The sequence below is a fragment of the Anguilla anguilla genome, chromosome 2 (assembly GCF_013347855.1).
Source record: "Anguilla anguilla isolate fAngAng1 chromosome 2, fAngAng1.pri, whole genome shotgun sequence".
NCBI classification, from domain to species: Eukaryota; Metazoa; Chordata; class Actinopteri; order Anguilliformes; family Anguillidae; genus Anguilla; species Anguilla anguilla.
Genome location: NC_049202.1, coordinates 28948938 through 28976877, shown reverse-complemented (window position 1 = coordinate 28976877; position 27940 = coordinate 28948938). Strand labels below are relative to the sequence as shown.

At 41.3% G+C, this 27940-nt stretch overlaps 1 protein-coding gene across 2 annotated transcripts in view; it reads right to left on the bottom strand.

Annotated features, from left to right (window-relative positions):
• The window catches only part of LOC118220569 (PHD finger protein 3-like), a 49408-nt gene extending 36613 nt beyond the window's left edge, over positions 1-12795 (bottom strand). Inside the window, exons 1-2 of one of the 2 annotated variants that reach the window (XM_035404450.1) lie at positions 12645-12795; positions 7318-7372 (exon numbers count right to left, since the gene is read on the bottom strand). The gene's annotated coding sequence lies outside the window, so the exon portion shown is untranslated. The remainder of the gene's footprint in view (positions 1-7317; positions 7373-12644) is intronic. The other variant, XM_035404452.1, reaches the window with a different exon arrangement.
• Between the last annotated feature and the right edge of the window lie 15145 nt (positions 12796-27940).

The window sequence follows — 27940 nt, the reverse complement described above, 5'->3', positions numbered from 1 at the left end:
CATCCCTCCCTACCCCCCTGTAAATGACTGTAAGCTTAGGGTTGTAACTAGGCAGCTGTTTCATAGGTGATTTAGGCGCATTAACTGTCTTAACTACTGCTTGTATTTTTTCCATAGATTGCGTTGTTGCCGTTCTCGTTGTTTAGTGTTAATCAGTTTAACCTTCAGGGTCCAAGTTGAACTATGCGGTTGTTCCCTGCACTTGGACCGGTACTTCTCTCTAGGGGTTTCGTCATACTTGTTCTGGTTATGGTTATACACTTTGTTGTACGTCGCTCTGGATAAGAGCGTCTGCCAAATGCCTGTAATGTAATGTAAATGAACGTGCCTAATGGATAAAAATAAAACTTAATTGAGTATACTGCAAACCTGTAGACCATCAAATCTATGCAATCATATGCAGGAGTTAAATTGGGATTTGGGAGGTGGGTGGACCCTGAAATCTGGTGGGAGGTGGGTGAAAAAAAAAAGGTGGGTGATGAGACATTCATCAAACCAATGAATGTCTCAGCTCAAAATAGTTGTATCTTTAATGTATTGTGCACATAATTGTAATTAAGGAAAACAATGTTTTAAAAAGAATGTAGCTATATTATTGATGCAAGCTTTTACATAATATAGCCTATTTCAAGTTTATTGAGAGTTATTAATGCTGAGAATTTTTTTTACCCACGAAAATAATCGGTCATCCTCCTCTTGTCCTCACTTTCTTTCTCCTTTATCCATCTTTCTTAAACTGGTGAGGTGCAAAACTTTCCTTTAAACTAATCATTGATGTCAAACTGTTTTAATTCATTTTCAGTGATTAACAAGCATGCAAACATGACTAATCAATTGGAAAGGGACACAGCTTCTTCACATTGTGTTAGGGAGATTAAATGATAAATATGATTTAGAAAAATTCGTTTTAATCGTTTTCCTTGAGTATCAATACAATTAATCCACAAAATAGGCCACTCAATACTATCATATATATAGCCAGCTCTCCCCAAATAGGCAGTTTTAGCAAGCAGCCTAGGCCTTATAGCCTACATTTATTTTCATTTGCAGTACGAAATTGTGCACATTTTTAGTCAACATTATTTGTGGATACATGTAGGCCTACTTCTTTCTCCGCACTCGTATTCATGGCAAATATCTGCAATGCGTAGATTGTAAACAAAATTGAAGTGCAGGTTTTGTTTTTGGTGGTTATTCTGAAAGCTAGCACGGTAGATAACAGACTGGTGTATCTTGTTTAAGTGTAGGCTACTTGGTGATTAAAACGGATTTTTAACAGATAAATTGAATTTATGATTTAATCCCCCTAACACGGTGTGAAGACGCTGTGTGTTAGGTTACTTGCCATTTGATTAATCCGATCGTTGGCACGCTTGATTATAAAGGAAAATTACTAATGAAAACAGGTTGAGATCAATGATTAGTTTAAAGGAAATTTGTGCGTCCCACCGATTTTCAGCTCACCAGTCGCCGCTGAATAAAACGTTATGTATGTGGGAAATATTCAATCCTAGCTTAGCTGCTGACCAGCAACCTGCTGATTTTGCTCAAGCAATCAAAGTTGCCGTTAATAATAGCCGGCGTTCTTGGGGGCTGTTTATTCATCTCTCTTTAAAATGTTGCATAGATGAAATTACACGTTAATGAAATTACCTACCGCGTCCGCTTCCAAACAATCAAGACAATCAATGATATTTTTCTTTCTGTGCCTGTCTATATAAACGACTGTTCCTCCTGAGTCTTTTTTTCTTTGGATTTTTGATTGGTTGAGCGAGTAACTGGCTAGAGGGAACACATGGACTGGAGCCTACGAAAAATGGACTGAATTGTCATAGTTATTTGTAAAACTGCCGGTCAAAATTATTTATTTATTTACCAAAGGTGGGTGGACGCTGTCCACCCACGTCCACCCCCAATTTAACCCCTGATCATATGTAATAGGAAAAATACAGCAGTGATCAGAGCATGTATTCTCACTGATCCCTCATCTAATTGAACTTAACGGTGCAGTGTGTAGAATTGGCATCTAGCGGTGAGGTTGCAGATAGCAACCAGCTGAATATCCCCCCTTCCCCTCACCCCTCCCTTTCCAACGACGTAGGAGAAGCTATGGTCGCCTGTAAGTTCCAAAAATGATGTCATCGTCTACGACAGCATCGAGTAACCAAGTGTCAAGTGATAAGGTTCCTTTATAGATTTGTAAATTGTATTTAGTTATTTAGTCCGTAAAACTATAGGTCATAGCTTACAAGTAAGATAGCGATTATGATTGTGGTAGCGTTTTATTGCTAATGTTAGCTGCTTCGCATTGTAAATCATAGAAAGACATGATGCGTCACAAAACTATTACACTACTATAAGCCTGATCAGCCTGTTGTTTCTGCTTCTGTATCTCAAAAGATGAAAATGGCACTTTTTAATGTTCGGTCACTTAGCAATAAGACTTATCATAAATGAGCTTATAACTGAACACAAGCTGGACACTCTAATGCTCACAGAAACTTGGCTGGACAATACTGGTCCTTCTGCACTTATTGAGGCATCACCTCCAAATTTTAACTTCCATCATACTGTGAGACAAGAGAGGAAAGGAGGTGGTGTAGGAACATTAGGCTATATTCCGACAAAATTAATTCTAAACAAATTTCAATTGGTGACTTCTCTACTTTTGAGAACCTTGCAATAATTTTAAATTGTGATGTTCCTGTTCTCCTGCTCACTGTGTATCGTCCTCCAAAATGTAGGCTAACTCCGGTTTCATGGAGGACTTTGCAGAATTACTGTCCATAATAGCCACAGATTTTGACTGGGCTATTATCTCTGGAGATTTTAACTTACACATCGATAATCCATCTGACTCAAAAGCTAAAGATTTTATCAAGCTTTTAGATTCCTTTGATTTTACCCAACATGTCTCTTGACCTACTCATAAACAAGGCCACACTCTGGACCTGGTCATTACCAAGGGCCTGGGTATTCGAACTGCCCCCTTGACCCCATTCCAACTACTTTTTTAAAAACTGTTTTTAGCTGCCTAGCAGATGAAGTGCAGACTATTATTAGCCTAACTGTTCTCTACAAACTGGTACCTTCCCATATGCACTTAAAACTGTTATGGTAAAGCCACTTCTGAAGAAGAGTAATCTTGATTCTTCAGAAATAAGCAATTATAGGCCCATTTCAAACCTTCCTTTTCTCAACAAAATCCTTGAAAAGGTGGTTTTTAAGCAACTAAACGACTATCTTAACGCAAATTGTATTTTAGAGAATTTCCAGTCTGGTTTTCTTGCCCACCATAGTACAGAGACAGCACTCGTTAAGGTGGTAAATGACCTAAGAATGAATACTGATTCAAATAAGCTCTCTATTCTCATGCTCTTGGATTTGAGCGCAGCTTTTGATACTGTTGACTATGAAATTCCAATAGATAAACTTCAAAATTGGGTTGGCCTCTCGGGTACAGTTTTAAACTAGTTTAGGACATATCTAACCGGGTGCAACTTCTTTCCCTCACTAGGTGACCTCGGAGAAAGTTGACATACTGTGTGGTATTGCTCAGGGGTCCATTCTAGTGCCAGTCCTCTTCAACTTGTACATGCTCCCTCTTGGGAATGTCATTAGAAAACATAACATACATTTTCACAGCTACGCAGATGACACACAACTTTATATCTCCATATTACCTGGGGACATGAGCCCTGTGATCAGGTGCATTAATGATATAAATTTGTGGATGCCCCAAAACTTTTTACAAAAAAATAAAGAAAAAACAGAGATACTTATTATAGGAGCAAAGGATCAAAGAGAAAAAATCTCTGTCTATCTAGAATCTCTGTCACTGAAGAGCAAACATCAAGTTACAAACCTGGGAGTAATCATGGATGCCGACCTTAATTTTGAAGCCCATGTTAGAAATGTCACTAAATCAGCTTTTTATCACTTAAAGGAGTACCATGGTGATTTTCACACTTTCTCGGTTTTATGTGCTATTTGCAAAAGAGGCATTGAAGAAACACAATGAGTAGAGTATTAAATATGTCCTGTATTTCTGTATTTTTGGAGAAATATGCGTTTTAAATTTATCGTCCTATTTTCAACCGGTTGAGAAAGTTGTCAGCTTGGTGCGTCACGAACACAGTAACCACTCCCCTTTCCACGCCCCGTAAACCCATGGATAACTCGAGACCCATAGTTTGCGCCGCTGGCTTACGGGCAAGACAATGCAAATATTTGACTAACGTTAGGTTCACTTAAATTAGAGTGCCTTTTAAGGACTATTAGATTATTTCTGGTTATATTCATTTAGCTAGCTAGCTAGCTAACGTTAGCTAGCTAGGTAGTTTGCTTTCATAAGGCAATGTTATCGATAACGTTAGCTAGCTAGTTTGCTTTTATGAGGACGTTATAGTTGTGCTTTTATCTTAACTTGGCTAGCTAGATAGCAAAAATTATAATTGGATATAAGTCAACGTCCTTACCTTAGCTATCTATCGATACTTGATATACTACTAAGCTAGCTAGCTTGTGAAAAGTCTCCCAAAAAGAGCGCTTATCATGGGGGTAGCTATGGTAACGGGGCACGGTCTGTCAATCATAGCTAACTGACAGTTCTCATTACCACACCCAGACGGTTCGGGTGAACTTTTATAGTGGGAAATTTAGGCTTAGAAAAATACGTTTTAAAGTACATTGAAATAACTGAATAATAAAAAAATTATGTACATTTGTTTTGTTGTTGCCTAAAGACAACTGGGAAGTGTCACGTTCAACCATCATGTTACTCCTTTAAGAAACATTGCTAAGGTATCTCTATTTGTGACGGGTGCTGGAGAAAAGGTCCGCAAGTCGCAAATCTTGAAATCGCGCTAGGAGGCAAAAAAGGTTTTTTAATTTTTTTTTTTACTGTTTTCCTTTTTTTCATATTACAAAAGTTAAAGTGTTGAAGAAGTCACTCAATAGAATAAACAAAATTTTTAGGGTCACTAAATACTTATAATTTGTCAGCAAAGTCGGCTTGTTTTAGTGATTCTTACAGCCGGGTTTTGGAGGCGTGATGGGGGTGCAGTTTAATTAGCATGTTTGATTTCGTTGGCTATTGTCACTTTGTTTCAGTCAAGCCACCGCCCATAAATAAAGCCGTGTGGTAGTAGCCTAGGTTTGTTTACTCTGTGAGGTTGCTACAACGGCGGATGCTCAATCAGTAGGTGAGAGTATAAGCTTTCTAACGATGTATAACATGTCTAATTTTGCTTTTGGAATAGCGTTTTATAGGTTAGCGTAACCGAACATTTTCTTACCATGGCATTCGCTCTATATATGGTAGCATTAAAAGACGTTGCACCTAACGAAACACTGTCAACGATTTTTCGTAATTCCTTGGAAAATACCATTATTATTGAGGACTTTTGGGCATAGCTAAGCCATGTTTGCTGATAGACCTATCTGACATCGTTTTCTGGAGCAAAACAGAAGCGGATAGAACTGTCATTGATTTACTGTCTGTGTCTCCATCTACTGAACATAGATAAGATTTCATCATTGCTATGTAAGTATTACTGCTCAAAATATTTCGGTTATATACGTTATTTTTGAAATTGAGTGTCTTTAAATAGGTTAGTGGTATTATGTAATGTTTAAATTATATCTATGTTTTATCTTAAACCTTCATAAGGGGCTCATATGCTTTACAATGGACAAAAAGCATTATATTCCTTTTTGGAGAGATTTTGGATTTGTTTCTGGACCCTTAGCTATTTTAGACCAGTGTTAATAATTTAGACATTTTGGGTAAATTTGGAGATGCTGGGCACACTGCTTAGTTTTTGCTTCATAGATCTTTAGTAGTTCTACATATCCACCCTTAGATTTTATGAACTTGTGGTCAAGAAGTTTTTGATCCAGGACATGTATACTTTAACCCGCAATCTCACAGTATTTCATTGCGAACTAAAAAAGGAGCAAATTCATTTTAGATTTTTTGCCTTGACCATTGCATTTGTGGCACTTTATTTCTTACAAAATTATGAATATAAAGTAATCTAAACTAGTATTGTAAATGGTACAAATGTATTGCTTCATTTAGACATTTTTCTAGTCTCTGTGGTGTTCACATCTGGAGTTATAAAGCTTTAAATAGGGTAATCCCTAAATGGACAAGGATTTACAGGTACTCTAGCGGGGGAGTGGTTGGGGTGGAGTTAACTAGCTATTGTTCCCACCCATTATCTCCCTGTGAGAAGTGTGAAAAGTTCAAGATCTTTCAAGGGGATTTTCTTTGCTACTTGATTTTAGGAGTACCAACATTCAAATAAGCATATCTTCTTCAACTATTTTCAGATTTCAATGTATGACACATCATTTGGAAGTTTATAATCTGCACTTTCATAATCTGTAAAAAACTGAAAAATGACCTTGCCCTACTTGAGGACCAAAACACCAGCACCTGTCACATTTTCTACATCACGTTTTCTATTTCCTCCACTGTAACACTTTTTAATTACTTCTTTCTTATTTTTATGTACAGCACATTGAGCTGCATCACTTGTATGAAATGTGCTCTATAAATAAAATTTGATTGATTGATTGATACTAACGCTTACATACAGTGTGACATATCCTCATTATAAAATACCACTAGCCTATTTAAAGACACTCAATTTCAAAAATAACGTATATAACCGAAATATTGACCAGTAATACTTACATAGCAATGATGAAATCTTATAGAGACAGTAAATGAATGACATAGGCTATTTCTATCCGCTTCTGTCTTACACCAGAAAACGATGTCAGCTAGGTCTATCAGCAAACATATGGCTTAACTATGCCCAGAAGTCCTGAATAATAATAGTATTTTCCAAGAAATTACGAAAAATCGTTAACTACGTTTCGTTAGGTGCAGCGTATTTTAATGCTACCACATGTGAATGCATAAGTGAATGCGATGATAACAAAACTTTTGATTACGCTGACAAAACGCTATTCCAAAAGCATCGTTAGAAAGCTTATACTCTGACCTATTGAATAAATGGAATGTCATTCAAGCCAGACTGTACTAAAAAGGGCGACAACGCCGTAAACAACACGTGTGGCTGGTATTACACACAGCTATTGGAAGGTACCCAGGCATCACAAATGCGCCCTCTCTAGAGCTATTTGTCCGTTCTGAGCTACTGTAGTAGAAACATGGCGGTGCAACATGGCGGCGCAGGGGAAGAGGACCCGCTCCCTATGCAGATAAAAGGGCTCATTCTAAGATAACGAAAACTCAACGATTCTTATTTCCATGGGATTACACACTAATTAAACCATACTTACGAATATTATATTCCATTTCTGCCAAGTCCGTTCTGCTGAATTCTACACACTGCACCTTTAAATAAAACAAATGAATATTTAGGCCCATTAAGAATGAAGGAAAAAGTGTCATTTAAGGCAACATATTTTTGGAAATAAAATATGGATATATAGAAGAACCGCAGAGGTGCAAACCACAGCATTATGGACAGATCAGTCAATCGGACAGGATACCTTATTGTACAATATATTGTCTTTGCTATCTGATACAAAAAACAAGCATTAAATGGAAACAAATACTACTTTCCACTGACAAATCTGTGAATACCCTTTTCAATCTACAACTGTGTGCTGGGTCCATCTAAGATCAGCGCCATAACGAAACAAAAACAATTGTACCTACACATGTAAAAATGAACATGTTTTCATACTTTGCTCAACAGAAGCAGATCAAGCTGAGCAGGGTCAGAAAAAACTGCCCGCTCATCATCAGACCACTGCAATCAATGTTCCCTCACTGATGCTGTACATTCTATGCTCTGTTTAGGATCATTCCCACTTTTCTCTTAACTCAAAATCCAGTCCATGCGATCCCTTTCTTAGTCAATAACTATTAGTTTCTCTGTAATCGACATAAAGATGGGTGACAAATTAAAGGTAAAACCCAAATAAATGACATAACAAATGTAAATAACAAATGTAAATGCTTCCATACAGGTGTACTTTATGATACAATTAAGAAACTGACATCCTATCATGCTCTGTGGTATGTAGCTATAAAAATGTTAGCCGGCCCAGTTGACCTTGATTTTGGATCAAGGTGGCAGGAGGAAAAGATGTAAGTGACTTTGAAAGAGAGTTCATTATTGGGGCACGGATGGCAGGAGCTTCATTCACAAAGACTGCTCAACTGGTTAGTGTTTCAATAGGAAGAGTGACTAAAGTGACATCTGCATATAGATCTATGGGAAAGACATCAGTAAATAGGGTTGGAAATTGTGGTCAAAAGTGCATATTCGCTGACTGTGATTCTCCTGCATTAGTGTGATATGTAATGAAAAGCAGAAGAACTCCTCTTCCTCAGGTGACTGAGTATGTCAATGCAGGACATAATCAGACTGTCAGCAAGAACAGTCCATCGACAACTGCATAGAGACGGATATTAAAGTAGGGTTGCAGTGCATAATCCCCTCATTACAAAGACGAATGCACATTTGATGCAAAAACAATAGGCCCTGGTCTACAAAGATGTGGAAAAAAGTGATATGATCAGATGAGTCATCCTTCACCATATTCTCATTCTCAAGTGGGTGAGTGCATGTGTGGCACACACCAAAAGAATGGTACAGGCCTGAATGCTTAACCCCTACAGTGTAACGGTCCGGTGGCTGAGGGGGGCAATTTCCTGGCATGGTTTGGGTCCACATGTCCCCTTAGAGGGACAGGTCACTGCAAATTAATACAAAGTTATTCCGAGTGATCACCTTCATTCTATTATGAAACATTTCTAGCCTGATGAGAGCTGTCTCTCCAGGATAAAAATGCCCCCATCCACAGGGCACGAGGGGTCACTGAATGGTTTGATGAGTGTGAAAATGATGTGAATCATGTGCTATGGCCTTCGCAGTCACCTGATCTCAACCCAATTGAAAACTTTTGGGAGATTTCAGACCGACGTGTTAGACAGCACTCTCCATCACCATCATCATCATCATCATCAAAACACCAAATGAGGGAATCTTTTGGAGGAATGGTGTTTCATTTCTCCAGTAAAGTTCCAGAGACTTTTATAATTTATGCCAAGGTGCATTAAAGCGGTTCTGTGAGCTCGTGGGAGCCCACACCTTACTAACACACTTTATGTAGGTTTTTCCTTTGTCACCCCTCTGTAGATTAATCTTTAACCCCTTTCAGCACATGCCAAATCTGGCTAATCCTTACCCTTTTAGGGGGTACCCTAGTTAAATCTTTATAACTCCAAATGTGAAAATCTGTGAGACTTGAAAAATGGCTTCAATTAAGCAAGACATTTGTACCATTTACAATACTATCTTAGATCAGTTCAGATTAATACAAATATAGTGCCACAAATACAGTTGTCTAAGCTAAAAATCAAAAATGAATTTGCTCTTTTTTAGTTTGCAATGAAATACTGAGAGATTGCAAATAGACAGCAGGTTAAACTATAGCCTACATGTCCTGGATCAAAAACTCCTTGACCACAAGTGTGTCAAACCTAAGGACGGATATGCAGAACTACTAAAGATCGATAAATCAAAAAGTAAGCAGTGTACCCAATGACTCCAAATCTATTCAAAATTTCACTACAAATCAAATGTTTTGACTCACTGTTGCATCATTTTCAAGTGGGAATTACAACCTTTCCGTCAGTACAGTTGGCTTAAAATATCTAGGGGTCCTGAAACATAAAAATCACTCCAAAAATCAATAAAATGCTTTTTCTCCATTATAAAGCATATATGTGTCCCCCTTATTAAGGTTTAAAGTAAAACATTGAATATCAGATTTGAAAACAATAATGCAAAAACATTATCACGCTACATGGTACTGTACCTAAATGTGTAATCATTAGCCTAACTCTTGTTACAATGTGAAATATAATTATAAAATACCACTAACCTATTTAAAGCCACTCAATTTCAAAAATAATGTATATAACCTAAATATTTTCAGCAGTAACATTTACATTTGTACGCTGAAATCTTATATGTGTTCAGTAGATAGAGAAAGAGACAGAATCAATGGCGTCGTTCCCCAGTTCTAACCTAGCTCAGAAAACAGTAGACTATATAACCTAGGTCTATCAGAAACATATGCCTTAGCCATGCTCAGAAATTCTCAAAAATAATAATATTTTCCAAGAAATGACTTATTTTACTGCTACCACAGAGGAAATGCGTAATGCAGCTATAATGGTACATAACTTTCGGTTAAGCTGAGCTGTAAAACACTATTCAAAAAGTAAAATTAGACATATTATACATTGTTAGAAAGCTTATTCTGTTTAGCCAGATTGTACTACAAAGGATGACAACACCATAAACAACGTGTGGTATTACACACAGCTATTTTGGAAGGTACCCAGGCGTCACAAATGACCGTATATTTCACAAACGGATTGTCCAAGACAATATAACCACTCCGCCTTGAAAGGGACATCTCTACGCGTTAAAACAATAGTACGGTTGTATATTTATTCCATATTTAGTCACAGATATTGACAGTAGAATGACATGGTATAATTTTTGAAAAATTCCTCTCGTTTATTAGTGTTCAGAAAACAGCATTTTTTACAGCTGTACTGGCATAACTTCAGCTACTGTTAGCTTTATCTTGTTGCTACAACGGAATACAAATTTTTTTGAGGTAAAAGAATGTTTTCATGTATGCCCAGATAGACACAATTGTCCAGTGTGTCATGCGGGGGGGGGGGGGGGGAATTGTCTACTAATAAAGCTAGAACACAGAGTTTGTGTTTTCAACACATAATTTAGTTGCAGGAGAACAGAATGTCTTAATTGAGCAATTTAGGCATGGCGCCATGCCGACCACTAGGGGCACTGCACGAAGTGGTTAATGAATATAATGAAACAACTACTGAAGGAATACTTGATGGAAATAACGAGTAACAATTTCACCACACGTTAAGCATATTTGACTACATCTGAAGTAGCCTAACTACTTCTTGGAATTTTTTGTCACATATTCCATATAACCTAGGCATTACAGACCAAGCTAGATTACATACTGATGTTTCAGTACACAATTGTTGCTTACTGAAGAAGGCTGCACAAAGCCATGTAATAAACAGTGTATCATAGCATTTGTTAGTGATGGTGCCGAATACAAATACCATATTTGGAAACGCGTGAATATTGTGTTCTCTCAGAATGTTTTCTCCTCTTGAATTTAGCCGATATTATTCAAATATTTTTTCCAACCTATTTATTGCAATTCGCTCAGAAGTGAGAACCAGGTTTTCAATTAGACACACACAACTGCAGAGAGTTTTCCTTAACACTAGATAGGCAAGACTGTTGTCATTGGGCTTGGGGACTTAAAAAATAAAATCACTCCCATGCCGTAAAATCTGCCCTCTTCCATGACTTCCCTAAACATTCCTGCTTAAAATAACGGGGTAGGATGTAGACCACGACCCCAAATTTTCACTTTTCTCAACTGTGTTGTATTGGATTACACAGAAGGTTTGAAGTAGGATTATTCACAAATGCTATAGTAAAATTTCACAAAAATGGGGTAGCGTGTACCCCAGGACCCCTTTTGCCAGGAACAAGTGTCAGAAGTTTGAGACCTTTATAATTCATGAGATATTACCATCCAAAATGTTTCTTTTTCCCCACTCAGCCTGTAGTAGATTACATATTTTGGGTGGGATTATTTGAAAACGCTTCAGGAATATTTCACCCAAATCAGGTCAGTACTACTTCAGGACCCCTTCTGTCATAATTAAATGTCAAATTTTGAGACTTCTAAATTTTGAGGAGAAATGGCCAGCTAATATGTCCATTTTCCAATAAGAGTTTATTACTGTATTTGTTTATATAGACAGTTTGGAGTTTTATTTGCATATGGTGCAGTGATATTTCATCCACACCATTTCAGATGTACATTATTTCCTGTTCTCTCATACACACGTGATGAAATGTTGAGACTATTAGATTTTGAGGAGAAAACAAAATGTGTGACACTTGGGTATCTGATGTTTCCATATTACAGTCTTAAATGACATGTGAAGTGAACGTAACATAATACAAAATAGTTTTGTTTTTTTAAACAACTAATTTCACATTACTACCTTTGTTAAATTTCTCTCTTGAGTCGTATCTGACTTTTAGAGGCAAATAATAGCCTTTGCAAACACGTAAGGAAGAGCGCGAAAGCATCCAATCATATAACTCAACCGATTTAAGATGGACCAAAATTTTTGAATCGGGAGCCAACTAATGCGTTGTGGAAAATTTGTATATGATAACGTTACCATCATACAACTGGGTGTAGTCCACTATCCATACAATATCCGTTGACTTGGGTCCAAGTAGCTAGCTTACTAACTAATGTCTGACATCATAGAATAATAAATAAATTAGACTGCTAAATCCAATTCACAAATACACGTGCAATGTAGGAGAAATGGCCCTATATAAACATTTTACCTAGCCAGCTAGTGTTAGCTACTCTGTCGGCTTGTTGTGTAGGCCTGTTTAGCTACCTAGCAAGCTAGCAAAACACAATAAGAAACGCCCAACACAGTCATGAATCTATTGATTGGTAACGGTGAATAAAAAACTCAAAATATTCTGATTTACCTTTTCTTTCCGCATTGCAGTGGATTTAAGGCTACATCTACCTAGTTAATCAATACACACGCGACCCCATTTTCTGCAATCCAAGACGTAGAGTCTTCCCATCATAGCCAGTAGTTCTCACCGCAGCCATTAGTATGAAATAGTTCTTACAAGTGTCACGTGGTACGACTGTTCAGCATGAGACAGTTTACTATGGAATGCCGCAAGGGTCATACTTCGTCTGGTTTTCCCGGCGTCTCAATTCTTAAAGTGATTGTAAAGTGGTTGCAAATAGTTGAAATAACCAAGTTAAGTTAACACAGAGGGATGTGTCCAGTACATACCCACCAAATGTTTAAACAAAGTAATGTCAATAAATATAATAACACATGTTTCGAATCAGGCATAAACTCTGTAATGAATAAAACCTCAGGATTGTATAGGCATTCGACTCGGGAGCACCCTGCCACCCCACCTTCTCACTGAACTCCTCCCAAACAGTCCCCCCAAGTAAACAAACAAAGATGGATAAACAAACACGGTTCAGACATATGCAAACGGTACCCCTGATGCTCAGCAGCACAAAATTCAATTTGTAAAACACAAAGATCAAACAATTATGTGGCATTCCAGTTTGTGTGAATTCGGTCTTTTCACCCAGATTCTGTGATTCCGTCCGCGATTTCAGCAAAACCGGGAAAATGAGGCCCTACATATGGCCTACAGTAGTCTACCTCAAATGAAATCAACAAGTCTATACCCAACTTCTCTGCATTGAAGAATATTTTCCAGAGCATGCTTTAACACAAATCAACCTTCAAGGTGAATGTTTATTTCTGCACTGAAAACTTTGACATTCTTCTACACTATATTTATTGGTAGCTGGCATTCTCTTGTGATTAACATTATGTAGGCTGTTTCAAGTTTATAGCCTAAGGTTACGAAAGACACTTGATAAGAACACTATGTAGTTTCATTGTTGCTAAAAGACGATTTGTGCCGAGACCATTAAATATTTATTTTTAAGAAGATTGATGTTAATGTCTCAGCTTTTCTTTTTTAGCCTTGAGGGATATATGGCTGTAAGCACTATGATTAAAAAGTTGATCATTAAATTCAACAAAATAATTATCCGTTGCTTAATGCGTTTGTCACACACCAGCGTAACACCCCTGGGAGGGAGATGCGGCACGTGCCAGGGAACACGTTGGTTGCCACATTGTTACGTTCCACGTCACTGTGTGTTGTGTTTCCCTCTGTTTTTCCCTCTGTAATGCTGCAGGAAGCCCTATCACCATTCCATTCACTGTCCCTGCTGTCAATCATCATTGTTCTGCGCCCGCCAATCACGTCCCTCCTCTGGAAGATAAAAGCTGTGTCTGCTGCTGCTCATTCTCTCTCATTCAGTTCTCCCAACTTTAACTGTGTGTTTGCGTATAGAGACCCAGAAACCAGTATATATGATCATTCTCCTACTTGTGTGAATGTGTGGTCCAGACCCTGGGGCAGGTAAGACAGAGGCCTCTATACACCGGTGCTACACGCAGGTGGAACTTGTGTATAGACACTTTAGGTAAGGGGTGGTTATTTTTGTATTTTACACAACCGTGTATTTTTTGGTCAGAGTAGTCAGATAGGCAGTCTTTTGTTCGGTTGAATACTTAGTTAGTCAGCCTATCTTTTGTTCTAGCTCTGTTTGGTTTTGTTTATTTCATTTCTTTGGCAACATCCGTGTCCCTTGACCTTGTGACGTAGTTGTGTCTTTGTTTTTATGCAAATACTTGTGAAAATGTAAATGGAACTTCACTTGCATTTTTAAAAATAATATAACACCTTGATTGCATCTTCAATCTTGTCTGGTATTGATTATTTACACCCAACGCGCTCAACACCTTTCCACCCGGTCACTTTATTTCACTATAATTATGTTACATACTCCCTCCTACCCCTGGACGCCTGAGAGTCGTGACAGGCATGAATAGAGAGAGAGAGCACCCACACAAACACGAAAATCCGTATTTGTTTTGGATTCAAATACTTCATCAAGCAACTGGCGAGCAACATGCAACAACGACTCCAAAGAAAACAGAGACTGCGATATCTTCCGCCGTATATCTCAACAAACGGAAAAAATAAAAACAGCAGAGTAACTTTCTGTAAATCGCTTGTGAGTATGTTTCAGTAATTTAAAATTGCAAAATTGAAGGTTTGCCAAAGCAAACCGACCGAGTTCTTAGCTTGTAAAGTAAAGTAGGCTCCACTCCAACATGGCTCCACTCACCTCCCCTCCTGACTGTTCCGGCTGTCGTCGCCTCTGCCAAAAGATCGCAGAACTTGAAGGAAGGATATCAACGCTCCATCAAATAAAAGAAGACGAGGAACACTTTGATTCCCTCCTGCTGGTTGCGGTGTCCCGGGTAGCTGAAAACACCACCATCCCGTAGTCCGGCACTAATGCAACCAACGTCCTGTCAGCCACGGTGGAGGATCCCTGGCCGAGGTTGGGAGCTAAACCCAAATCCATTGCCTGCTTGACACCCTGTGCTCCAAACCCCTGGACTCTTGTTCCGGGGAAAAAACTGCGAGGGAGGGATTCTCCCAGTGCCCCTCCACCGGAGCCTCTTCAGCTTGGCAATCGCTTCCAGGTTCTGGATGAGCCAGTTAAACCTTCCTCCGCTTTTCACTAAGATCCACAGCCTGGTCCCTCTCAATTATTTACCGTTCCAGGAGCGGCTGATGTCCAGAGTCGAGGGACTCAGCGTCAGGCTCCATCCCACCGCCGCCCTTCTGGGCCGCTGGTGGCCCGTGGAGCTGCTGTTTGCTCCCACCGCCTCCATCAGCCGGAGCCGACCCCTCCTCCTTCGACACTCATTATTGGTGACTCGATAGTCAGAAATGTGAGAGTCAATGGAGCTCATACTCTCTTTTTCCCAGATGCTACTGTACAGGACATCGCTGAAAAAGTCCTAGATATTATAAAATCCTACCCTGAGGTTGATAGGATCATATTGCACATTGGTACTAATGACACTCCAAAACAGCAGTCCGAACTGTTAAAACATGACTTTGTCCATCTTTTTAATGTCCTAAAACAGTCCTATAGCAGTGCTTACATCTCTGGCCCAACCCTTGGTCGCGGAATGGGGCGCTTCAGTCGACTGCTCAGCCTCAACACCTGGCTCTCTTCTGCATGCGACACCCACAGCGTGCACTTTATTGACAATTTCAATCTTTTCTGGCATCGTGATCATTTTTTCAGGGCAAATGGTCTCCATTTGAATAAAGCTGGCGTGCGGGCGCTCTCTGCTAACCTGGAATACAGTATTTACCATTCTCGTGCTCTCATGTCCACATGCCCATCACATCATCACAACATGCCCATCCCTCGTTACAGTCGTGCTGACTGGTCCTTCAGGGATTGATGTTCCCCCGGTCCTAGTCCCTATCACAATGGTTCCACCTCGTACACTGTTACATTTTCTATTGGGCTCGGACCATCTAATTACATTTTTAACATCCCTGTCAGGATTAGTAATAGACAGTCACAGGGTCCTGACCTGCCAACAGAGCTTCCTCGACCCTGGCAGATGCGAGTCCGCAGAAGCAGCGTGGACTACGGGAACTTTCTCCCGCTGGCTCGTGCTGCAACAGCAGCCAACGGGGACCTTAATATTCGTTTGGCTCTGATTAATGTTAGATTGCTAGCAAATAAAACTTTCTTACTAAACGACTTCTTCACCTCTCGCCATTTGTATTTTATGTTTCTGACTGAAACCTGGCTTCATGCTGGTGAGTTTACCCCCTTTTCCGAACTTCTTCCTCTGGACTGTTCATTTTTCAGCTCCCCTCGGACCACTGGCAAGGGGGGAGGGGTAGCGTCTGTATTCAAATCCACCTTCCACTGTCGGCAGACTCAGTCTGACACCTACTCCAGCTTTGAGCTGCAGCTATTTGAATTAAATGTTCTTTTTCCCGTGTTGTGGGAGGTGGTGTACCGTCCACCAAAGTTAAATAAGGATTTTATGCATGATTTTGCAGACTTCTTGGCGGGGATCATGTTAAAATATGATTGTTTTTTAATTGTTGGTGATTTTAATACTCATGTATGCTGTCAAACCAGACCTCTCGTCAAAGACTTTTTGAATCTTATTGACTCTTTTAATCTCACTCAGTCGGTTACTGGCCCGACACATGAAAATGGTCACACACTGGACCTTATGCTGTCTTATGGTCTATGTGCATGTATCAGTGACACATGTATAGCGGATCATCTGCCTGTTTTATTTACTGCTACAGTCCCTTGTTCTAGGGTTACAACTTGTGCTCCTGCACGCCACCTGCATGTGATTAACCCTTTAACCACGTCACAGTTTTCTATTGCTTTTAAAAACTCTATGCTCTATACCTTGGATGTGATCTCAGTGCAGAGGAGCTTACCATCAGAGGTAGTTAATCATCTGTGGCCTACAAACTGCCCCCTCGACAGTATTCCCTCTCTTCTACTAAAATAAGTTTTTAATATTGTTGGGACAAATATTCTTGTTTTGATAAATAACTATCTTACCTCAGGGAGTGTTCCAGCTGCCTTTAAACCAGAGACTGTAAAAAATATGGACAAAGCTACTGTGACGTCACCCATTGACTCTCCGTGGGTCTCTAAAACACGTTTTGAAGCGCAATGGCGGGCGCGGCCATGTTGTCGATTTGGAGCCAAAACCATAGAGTTAAGCGGTCTTGTGATTTTTACAATGTGATTGACAGTCTGGTGCGGAAAAGCCCATCAACCTGTACGAAAGATTGCAGAACGAACTTGAGGCTAGCTGACTATCTGCTGCTATGTTTTAAAATATATTATCAAAGGTTTACGGAGTTTAATTTCCATCCGTGTGTCACGTTATATGTATGACATTAATAATACAATTATGTTCAGTTATCTTCAATTTATGTTTCTCAGCAAAACGAATATGCTTAGCTAGCATATCAGCTTGCCAGTGAGCTAGGTAGGCTATCCGTGGTTAGCTCACGCATTAGCAATATGAACCACAGGGGAAGAACATCGACTACCCTCATGGTCAATCAATCAGAGATGGGTAGGCTACAGGTGATTTGACTAGGCTAATTTTCGTATAACTGTCTGGTAGACCTGCTTAACCGAGCAAGTTATCGTCGTAGGTTTTCGCCACAGTCAGTTAATGAGCCAGTAACTGCTACTAGCTAATCCATCGCCGTTTGTGGTGTTCGCTTGTTGGGTGACGCTAGCTGACCGATCGTTCGCAAGTCACTTTCTACCGAATAAAAATTAACACTGTCAGCCGTGATTAACAAATCTACCAAGTATTTTAATAACTGATCTGCAGGCGTGTAAATATGACAACGCACTTTGAACAGCAAGTTTTCCACCTGGTGCATGAAGACAAAAATAATGTACATTGATTTTCTAATTATTATTTTTTTCTTGTAAATCATCAAAACCAATGGAGAAAAGCCAATATATGCTCTTGTCAGTCTCTTAAATGCTAAAAACATGTTCCTTTCTAAATGCCAGTCTTACAAAGATGGTTAATTTTGTTTAATTCTGTGTGTGTGATTTCATCGTGTGTTGCATGTTATTCAGCAAATAAACCTTAAGACTCCTAATTTGCTTTGTGAAACTGAAAATTTTGCAGTGTTTATCCCAAAATTGGGATTATAGTAGCTTTGTCACATGCGTGAAGCATGGCCCAGGTAGACATTTACTGGACTGACACGACTGACAAGCCGTCAAACACGTTTGACAGATTGAATATTTGCAGCTTAGGGTTAGCTTGGTAGCCGAAGTTGCGAACTGTTTTAGCATAGGCTACTGGACTACCAAATATAGCAAGCTGATTACGCTTTCTGCCAACTAATTATTTGGTTAAGTAGGCTAAAGGAAATAGTAAAAATGACTCGGCTACCGAAAAACTTCAGAGGAGGATTATTTTATGGTCGTCTAGTGCAGCTGTAAATAGCACACGCCATAATGAAATCACTACGAAATGGGATGCCTGCGCACAGGTGGACTGTGGTCGGAGCCTCAATGTCAAGGCCAAGAGGCGCCACTTCCCACCCCAGTGACCATAGACTGTAGCCCCTACTGTAGCTTAGTCCTCCACAGTAATCAGGAAGTGATGCAAACTGTACCTCATTGGTCCACAACAAATATAACAGTGCCCAAATGACACAATAAATCATGAAATCGACCCATGGACAGTCATAAGACGAATAAAATACACATATTGTGACTATTTGTTCTCATGAGAAAAAATTATTGACTTTGTATTTTGACCGCATTTGTACCGTAGACTTACATGGAAACCGGATATGAAAACACCTATACTGGAGCCAACCGTAGTGGCGCTAGTGAGCAACCAGGAACAACAAGACCAGGAAATGAGCTTCAAAAACGAAGTCTGGTTTTGGCCGCTTGCTTTAAACATGCCGTAGTACAGCCTCTTATCAAAAAGAATAATCTGGACCCTTCTATTTTATCTAACTTCAGGCCAATTTCCAAGCTACCTTTTCTGTCTAAAGTTCTGGATAGAGTAGTTTTTATTCAACTGAAAACGTTTTAGATAGCCATGGCATCTGTGAGAAGTTTCAGTCTGGTTTCTAAACCACACCATAGTACTGAAACAGCTCTTTTAAGAGTTTTTTTCTTCTCTTAACTGTTGATTCAGGGAGCTCTGCTATTCTGGTGATTTTAGACCTGACTGCTGCCTTCAACACTTTGGATCATAAGATCCTTTTATCACGTCTGTAACAGTGCGTTGCATCAAAGGTACTGACCTCAAATGGTTTCAGTCATACCTGACAGACAGGAGTTTCTCGGTTCACCTAGGCGAATATTCTTCGACTGCAGTCCCACTTACGTGTGGGGTCCCCCACGGCTCCATTTTGGGCCCCATCCCCTTTTCTTTGTATATGCTGCCCTTGGGGTCCATTTTTAAGAAAGATAATATTCCCTTTTATTGTTTTGCCGATGATATACAAATCTATCTGCCTATAAAAACAAAAAGTAAAGATTCAATGCAACCTTTGCTGAATCTATAATCAATCTTTTGTTAAGAATCTTGGTGTGATTCTTGACAGCTCCCTCAAGTATGATAAACAGATCAGTTCAGTTGTCAAAGCAAGCTTTTTTCAGTTAAGACTTTTGGCCAAGGTAAAGCCCTATCTCTCTCCCAAAGATTTTGAGAGAGTTATTCATGTTTTCATTACCTTTTGGTTAGATTATTGTAACTCTTTGTATGTGGGTGTAGATCAGTCGTCTGCAATTAGTGCAAAATGCAGCTGCTCGTCTTTTAACTGGGGAAAAAAAAGGTGATCATATAACACCTGTATGGCCTCCCTCCACTATTGCTTGTTTTTAAGGTTTTAAATGGGCTGGCACCATTTTATACTCCAGCACAAAATGCAGGATCATACTCCAGTTAGAGCACTAAGGTCGGCCAACCAGATGCTCTTGGATGTTCCGAGATCCAGGCACAAAAATAGAGGCGACCGAGCCTTTGCAGTAGCTGCCCCTAATCTCTGGAACTTTTCATGCAAGAACTGCTCAGACCCTAGAATCTTTTAAGTCACTACTGAAGACCCACCTCTTCTCGTTGGCATTCAATTCGAGTTGAGCTTGTCACCTTGATTTTATCTTCTATTGTGTTGTAATTCTTTTATTATGTTTATTGCTTCCTTTTATTCTTATTTTTATTTACTTTTATATTCGTTTTTTGGTATTTTAAGTCTGTTCAGCACTTTGTTCAAATGTGGTTGTTGTAAATGTGCTATACAAATAATCTTTGACTTGACAAAATAAAATAAACAGACACCTTCACCATCAAAAACAAAAACAATAAACTAAAATAACAAAGGCAAAAGAAAGAAAAATGAGGCAACCACTTTCCTGTGCGCCGCCTGTAGCTGGCCCGCCTTCCCGGCCAGGTCCAGCTCCTCCAGCATTCCAGCTGAGGATTACTTCCCTTTTCTTTATCTTCTCGAACACAACGCTAAAAATAAAACGAACCGAAGATCACAACTCGGTCTCAGCCGCGAACTGTGGAGAGCAGCACACCTTTAAGCACTTGGGCTGATTTGCTAACGCAACCCAGGTGCGTGTGCTCTCTCCACCAGACCGCGCAGCCGAAACCAATCCGCTGCTCTGGAGGACCAAATGCTACACACCTCCCCGAGAATTCAGCCAAAGGCTAATTCGCCTCATGCTGAAACCACACTATACGCGGCCCCGCCGCGCGGCGGAGCCGCCTCCATTCATTTTGAATGAGGGGTGGCGGCCAGCCCCCGCAAGGCATTTTGGGATTGCCGGCGGCGCGGCGGGAGCGGCGAGGCCGCAGTGGAGATGGCAAAAATTCAACTGTGACCCCCTCGCCGCGTCGCGGTAACCAATCTGATTTGATCTAATGATCCGTCAAGTAAATTGTCCCTATTTTTTTTCTAATTTTAGTTCCACATTCTATCGTTCCACAATGGAGGACCTAACTCGTAATTTCCGTATCGGGCTTCCCAACTTAAAATCTCCTACAGAGACACTGATAAGAGAAAATAGCGTGGAGAAAAGTCTCTGAAATTGTCGGTGGCTCTGCAACGTAGTTATCGCCGTTAGCTACTGTGGGAGGGAGAAAGCGGGCCCCGGCCTGGGCCAGAAACGCCGAGGTCGCTCTCCTCCACACTGTTGAATGCTTCTTCAAAAGATGCACACTTCTCAGAGTCTGATGCAACTGGGTTTATTGTTAGTAAATCAAAGATTACATAAAATAACCCGGGCTGATCTGCGCAGTTCAGTACAATTATCAATCACTCATAAGTAAAGACAATACATCAGATCATTCTCCAAGCATTCCCAAAACACACACCATGTGCGCGCACACACACACACTCTCACTATCCCCTCGGGCCAACTGCCTCTTATATCCATTTTCTAACTCCTCCTGTTGTGTAGCTTAAATCCAGTACTTCCCATTTAATTTTGTTAATTACGTAATGTTATTGACATCATTATTTTTATCTGACACCCAATTCTCAGACACCATTGTTTATCAGCCCCTCCCTAGTGCTCGTCTCCCGCCTGTCTCACCCTCCCCCTTCTATCATAAGTCACATATTCTGATAACACATTTTCCAAAAAAGGCAGAAGCTTCCGTTAGTTTCACAAAGGCGCCTTTATACAGCTTAGTCAGCAGGGCAGAAATTATGTGTGTATTACGTGTTTGTTCTTATTGTATCTATTTAGTATGAAGCGTTCCCCTGTTGCCGGTTCCCCTTACAATGGGCTTGTGTTTTCTGAGTACATTTGTATTTATTTCCCACATTTTGGTTGCCTAGGTCGACCTTGGTCCACCTGTATCTTTCTTCCTTTGCTAGCCGGATGATACGTTAGGGGGGAGACAGCTGGTGCTCATTGATGCACTCCTTTCCCATATACACTGGGCCTGTGCTCTCTAACTACATATCTTTCCTCATACAATGGGCTTGTGTTTTTTAGTACATCTAAATTTATTTCCCACATTCCCCCCTTTGGAACTTCTAAGTTCCATATCTATTGTGATTACTTGTAAAATAAGCAGTGCAGACAACTTGGTGCAGGAACATAACTAAATGCGGACTAAATTGACCAATACATAGCTTTAACATCAATGCAGAGACTGCGGGGCACCATATGTGCCGCCCCCTACATGACAGCCCGTGAGAGTAGCCCTTGTGGCACACTCCATGTTTGGTCTGATCACATTCATCTATCACCCTCCTGCATCAGGATTCTTGCGTTTTCCAGCATTTTATTTAATATGACTCTGGTACATGTGTTAGTGTTTATACTTGGTAGCTTTCCCTAAGATCTGTTGTCAGACTCCGTCCGGCCTGACAGCAAAACACTGTCTCAGGCCTTAGCGATCATCAAAAGATGACTGTCACCTGGAGGGAGACCTAACAGCAGAGCAAGACATTGGTGGTAAACATCCCCTCCCCAATTGGCTGGGAGTGGGTAAAAGCCACTCAATGCCTCTGTCCCTTACCGTTCTTGTCATTTCACTTTCCCTTCTTTCTGGAACTGTTAGTGATGGTTATATATTTATATAAATGCATATGTTTAATAACCATACAATTAGCATGTGTATTCTTTATCTACTGGAGTGTATTCAGTCCTCACTGCTTTGTTGAGAAATAAACAATTCAACAGACTCCTTATACGGCCTTTCTGTTGCTTCATGTATACCACCAGTAAACCGATTTACCCAGCTGTCGTCCTGTCAGACACACCCCTGCATCCACCGTCAGACTCCCATAGCAATGCTGCGTGCTTTTTGGGTAAGCCCCCTTCACCGCCCTTAAGGTGTTCTTGGACGTGTATTGTGTGGCCCCCGCTCACATGGATACCGCTGCTGATGCTGGTGGATAGAAGTCTTTCTGTGCCGCCTGGGGTGCCTAGACAACATCAGTGGGGCAAAGCGTGGTTAGTGTTTTCTCAACAAAATTCAGTGAGCCCTGATCCTCCCCTCTAACACATATTTTACATACATACTGCGTGCTCAAGCCTGAATATACTTGTAATAAGATCAGCCACGGGTTACATGTGCTTATAATTACACAATTATATAAAATGGTCACATGGATCTTTTTATCATGATTCTGGTCGGTTTTCTTCTTGATCAATCAGTCCATATGTGCTCAGCTATGTTGATATCTTGATTGCAGTTCCCCGTTTGTTTCCCTTTTTCCGTGGCCTGGTCATCTACTTCGTCCAGTTTAGCTCTTTGCGAGCTGTAGTCTGGCACTTTGTATACTGAGGAGAGGTTACTAGCACATCACTCAGATACTTTTGCTATTGGTGTGTTCTTGTGTCATCTTGTGAAGTGTTTGGTCAAAGCATGTTTCTTCAACCCAGGTGCTTTACATACCGTAGAGGGTCATCACTGTGGAGAGGTTACTAGCACATTCGATGCACAGTGACTGGAGTTTCTTTTATTCTTCATCGGGCAGGCCATCCCCCTCGTCCCCGGGACCTATGCCCCAGATCTCTCTGGCATAGGCGTCCCAGAACTGGGGATCCCTGACCACGCGAGCGGCTTGTGGGTGGTGGTCCCAACACTCCCATCCGGCACCTGCTCTCACTCCCCATTCGCACAGTGGGTTTCCAAACGGACAGTCCAAGGGTCCACCTCTGGCGTTCACCGGGTTTCCTTGTTGATCGCAATACTCGTTCGGTCCTGTTTGAAAGACAATTACAACAAAACATCCCCCTTCCCCTGTACCATATTGAATCTCATGCAGTGGTTCTTCCCCCCTCGGTGACAGTTCCTCCTCCACCATAGGTCCTTCTTCAGCTACCAGTTCAGGGAGGAGGGCTTCCGAGTCTGGTTCAGTAACCAGTGGGAATTGTCCAGTCACTGCAGCTATCATTCTCTTGACCATAGACTGTATCAGAGGAATCACACAGCATGTAGCAAACAACAACATCAACAGTACTGTCCCCATGACCACCCCTATCTTTACCAAAGCCGTTTTCCATGATGGCATGTTAAGCTAGTCCCACCATGACCCTTCTCTGGATTCCCCCCTTGTGTTTTTTACATGTTCATTTCTTAAATTTTCCAATGCCTCTAATGCAGTTGTTATATTACCCCCTTTTCCTGTGTGCATTGGAATGACTGTACAGCATTCGTCCCCAATACTCTCACACACCCCCTGCTCCTCAGCTAACATTGTATCAAGTATTAGCCTATTTTGTACTGTCATGAGTGAGGTGGCGTGCAGCTGTTCTGATATCCCTTGCAGAGCTGCTACAGTGTGATTAATGAATCTCTGCTGGTTGTACCATAAATAGTTGATCCATTCAACGTTTCTTTTTATCTGTACCCAGGGTAAAAACGCTATAAGATTATCAGAGGAGTCTAATCCTAGTATTCTATGGCTCCTTGGCATATTTACAGGTATTCCGGCCCAATTCACGCTCACCTCACTGTCTTCAACCCACTCTTTCACTCCTCTTTTCATTCTCCTTGTTGGATCTCGTGGCTTCATTACGGTCAATCGCCCCGTCAAACCTACCGGAGCGCATATACCCTTCCAACCTTGTTTCAAAGTGGCTCTAAGCTTTGTACCATTACCGCAGTACCAATATACGTCTGCTAATGGGCGAGTTCCCCCTGTAAAGTCTGGCACAGTGATTACAGCCTGCAGTATCGCTCCTGTGGCATCCACCTGCCGGGATACGTATCCATAGCTGTCAACTACCTCTCGGCATTTGATTGGTGCCACATCCGATGTTGTGCAGCCCCGATTAGATTTCCAGTCCCACTTACCACAGTTGACTTGTGGGTCTGCTGCATATCTGTACCGGAGAGTAGGTCCGCTGGGTCCCATTTGTGGGATAAGGTTCTGAGCTACACAAATTGGGAACTCAATCCCCTCGTTTACTATAGCTGGTGGTACCATTTCTGCCATTGTCTCGTCTACAGGGATAAGAATGTCTCGACATTTGCTTATGTTCATCCACCGCGTTCCACTCGTGGTACGCACATAGCCATCAGTCATTGTGTCGCTGTTCAGTATTGGCACTGCTGGTTTGCGTTTCCCATCTATTTCAAGCGGCTCGGGTTTTAGGTGCTTTGGTCCTTTTGCTATGTAGTACAGCAGACATTCCAAGTGGCATATTTGAGTTTCTGTCCCTTTGCATTCCCTTTGTGTAAATGGTAGTGGTTTCACGTGGGGTGTTCTTTTTGTACCGCGGTTGTAGCATGTGATGCATGTTTCCTCAGTTACTTCCCTTGCAGAATATTCCATCCATTGGTAAAACATGTTGGACTGTCTTAATGGTGTGAGGTGTTTTTCCATCATTAATGGTAGGTCTGCCTGTATGTCATTTAGCCCCTTTGCAGTTTTACTGATGTCTTGTTTGATGGATGTAGCGGCTATTACCGGGCATATTAACAACAGCCACAGGGGCCTTATTACTACTGCTCTCCACGCCCTCTTCCCTTGCTTTTGCCTTTCTCTACGCTTCACCACCCCCCGAGGGTTCCCTGCTCTCTGAAGGTGCACCTTCCTCATCCTGCCTTTCCTCAGAGGGTCCTTGTCCTGCTTCCCCATCTACTTCCTCCTCTATTCCCCGTAAGTCCCCCCTTACCTCGTCTAATGTGCGCTCTGGCCCTTGTGCCTTACAGCAATGGTTAAGGTGGAACCACACAGTTTTACCTTCAACCTTAAGTGCAGTAGGAGTTGCCAAGACAACTTTGAATGGTCCTTCACGCCTGGGTTCACTCCACTTTCTTTTGAATGTTTTGATATACACCCAGTCTCCTGGGCGTATCTTTCTCAGATCCTTGGCGATGTCGCTCGTTCTTTCTTCGGTGGCACCTTTTACCTGTTGGAAAATGGTCTTGTGTATTACAGTTAGATGCTGTACATAGCTTGACAATTCTTTCTCAAGCTGTTCCAGTGCCGGCCCATTGTATGGGCCACGAAGGTACGGCACTGGCATGGGTCTTCCTGTTAGCATTTCATGCGGGGTTAGATGCGTGCTTCTGTTAGTCTGCATTCTCATGCTCATTAGTGCCAGTGGTAGTGCGTCCACCCAGTTGATTGTGCTATCTGCACATATCTTGGCGATTTTTGCTTTTAGGCTGCCGTTTGCTCTTTCCACCATTCCTTGCGACTGCGGGTGATATACACACCCAAATCTTTGTCTGACTCCCAACATTTTCATTAAGACTTTTATCATTTCAGCTACAAAATGTGGTCCATTGTCTGAGCTAATCTTATCTGGGATCCCGAATCTAGGAAACACTTCCTTGCACAGAAATTTTGCTACTGATTTAGCATCTGGGCTACTTGTGGGTGCTGCTTCTACCCATCTACTGAATCTATCCACCACCACTAGCATGTACCTTTTATTTTTGACCCGTTGAATCATGTCCACGTAATCTATCATTAAGTGTCTGAATGGTCCATCAGGTGGTGGGATATGCCCTATTGGCGCTGAAAATGCTTTCCTGTTATTGTATGTCGCGCAAACTTCGCAATCATTGAGTGCCTGGTCTACCATTGTTGCCAAATAAGGTGACCACCAGGCATTCTGAATACGTTTGACCACTTCCCCCCTTGCGCAATGGTCTTGACCATGCGCATCTTTGATCAATGTTCGGACCACGGATATAGGAGCTACAAAATGTCCTGCTGGCCCTCGCCACAGCCCTCTGTGTGGGCCGTCCTTTGTTTTCACTGCCCCCCTTTTTACCCATGTAGTTATTTCATATACACTCGCTTTGTCTTGCGCCTCAATGAGGGAGAGCACGTTCCCTGTAGGGGCCGGGTCTTCTGCTATCAGTGCTCCCATGGGGGTAGGCCCCACTGCTGCACGGCGTGCTACCTCGTCTGCCAGATTGTTTCCCTGTGCTATTAGAGTTTGTTTTCTGATGCGCTGGGCATTTTATGATGGCTAACGCTGCAGGAAGCTTCATGGCTTCCAGCAGATTGGAGATTGCTTCTCCGTGCCCCCATAGATCAATAACTGTGTACCATCGTGTGTCGGGTGGTATGTTGGACAACAGCGTGTGTGGGTCTGGAACTACAGGTACTTCCGCGTCCACTATGGCATTAATGGCCTTTAAATCATGTTTACATATTTGTGACCTTCTCAGACACCTGTAGCAAGCTTCTTATCTCCCTTTTGTACCCAAAAATTGTTGCAGTTGAAACTTGGCGGGACGCCCAGAACTTTATATATCTGACTCCCTTAGCTCATACACATATCTTCCTCCTCGAAGATTTCTCATTCCCAGTATCTTTCAATTTTGCACAATTAACTCCTCTGAAGTGCGCTCAATTTTTACGGATGTTTATACTTAATTTAGTCATTTCACCTGACCACGTGGACTACAGAAGATTTTTTTTTTTTTTTTGTTTGTTTTTTTTCTGACAAAATATCAAGGACTGCGTGAGGCACGACAAGGTCCACATCTAGTGTTCCTATCAGTGGCAGCGCTTGCCTTACAGCATCCGTAGCCCCGTCTACTACCTGTAAGCATCCAGCCTGGATGAAAAATAGGCAACCAGCCGCTGCCGGTCCCCGTGCTTCTGTGTGAGCACCACAGACATATGCCCCCCCCCAAACCATGAGTGAACAAAGTGAACGGCCACACAGTTTTTGCTTCAAAGTGGCGAATGCCACCTCACAGTTCGACATCCACTCAATTGCATCATGGGGCCCTCCTGCCCCTTGCAATAAATCATTCAGTGGTTATACAATTTTAAAGTAATTTGAAATATGCAACCAACAAAAGTTAAATAAT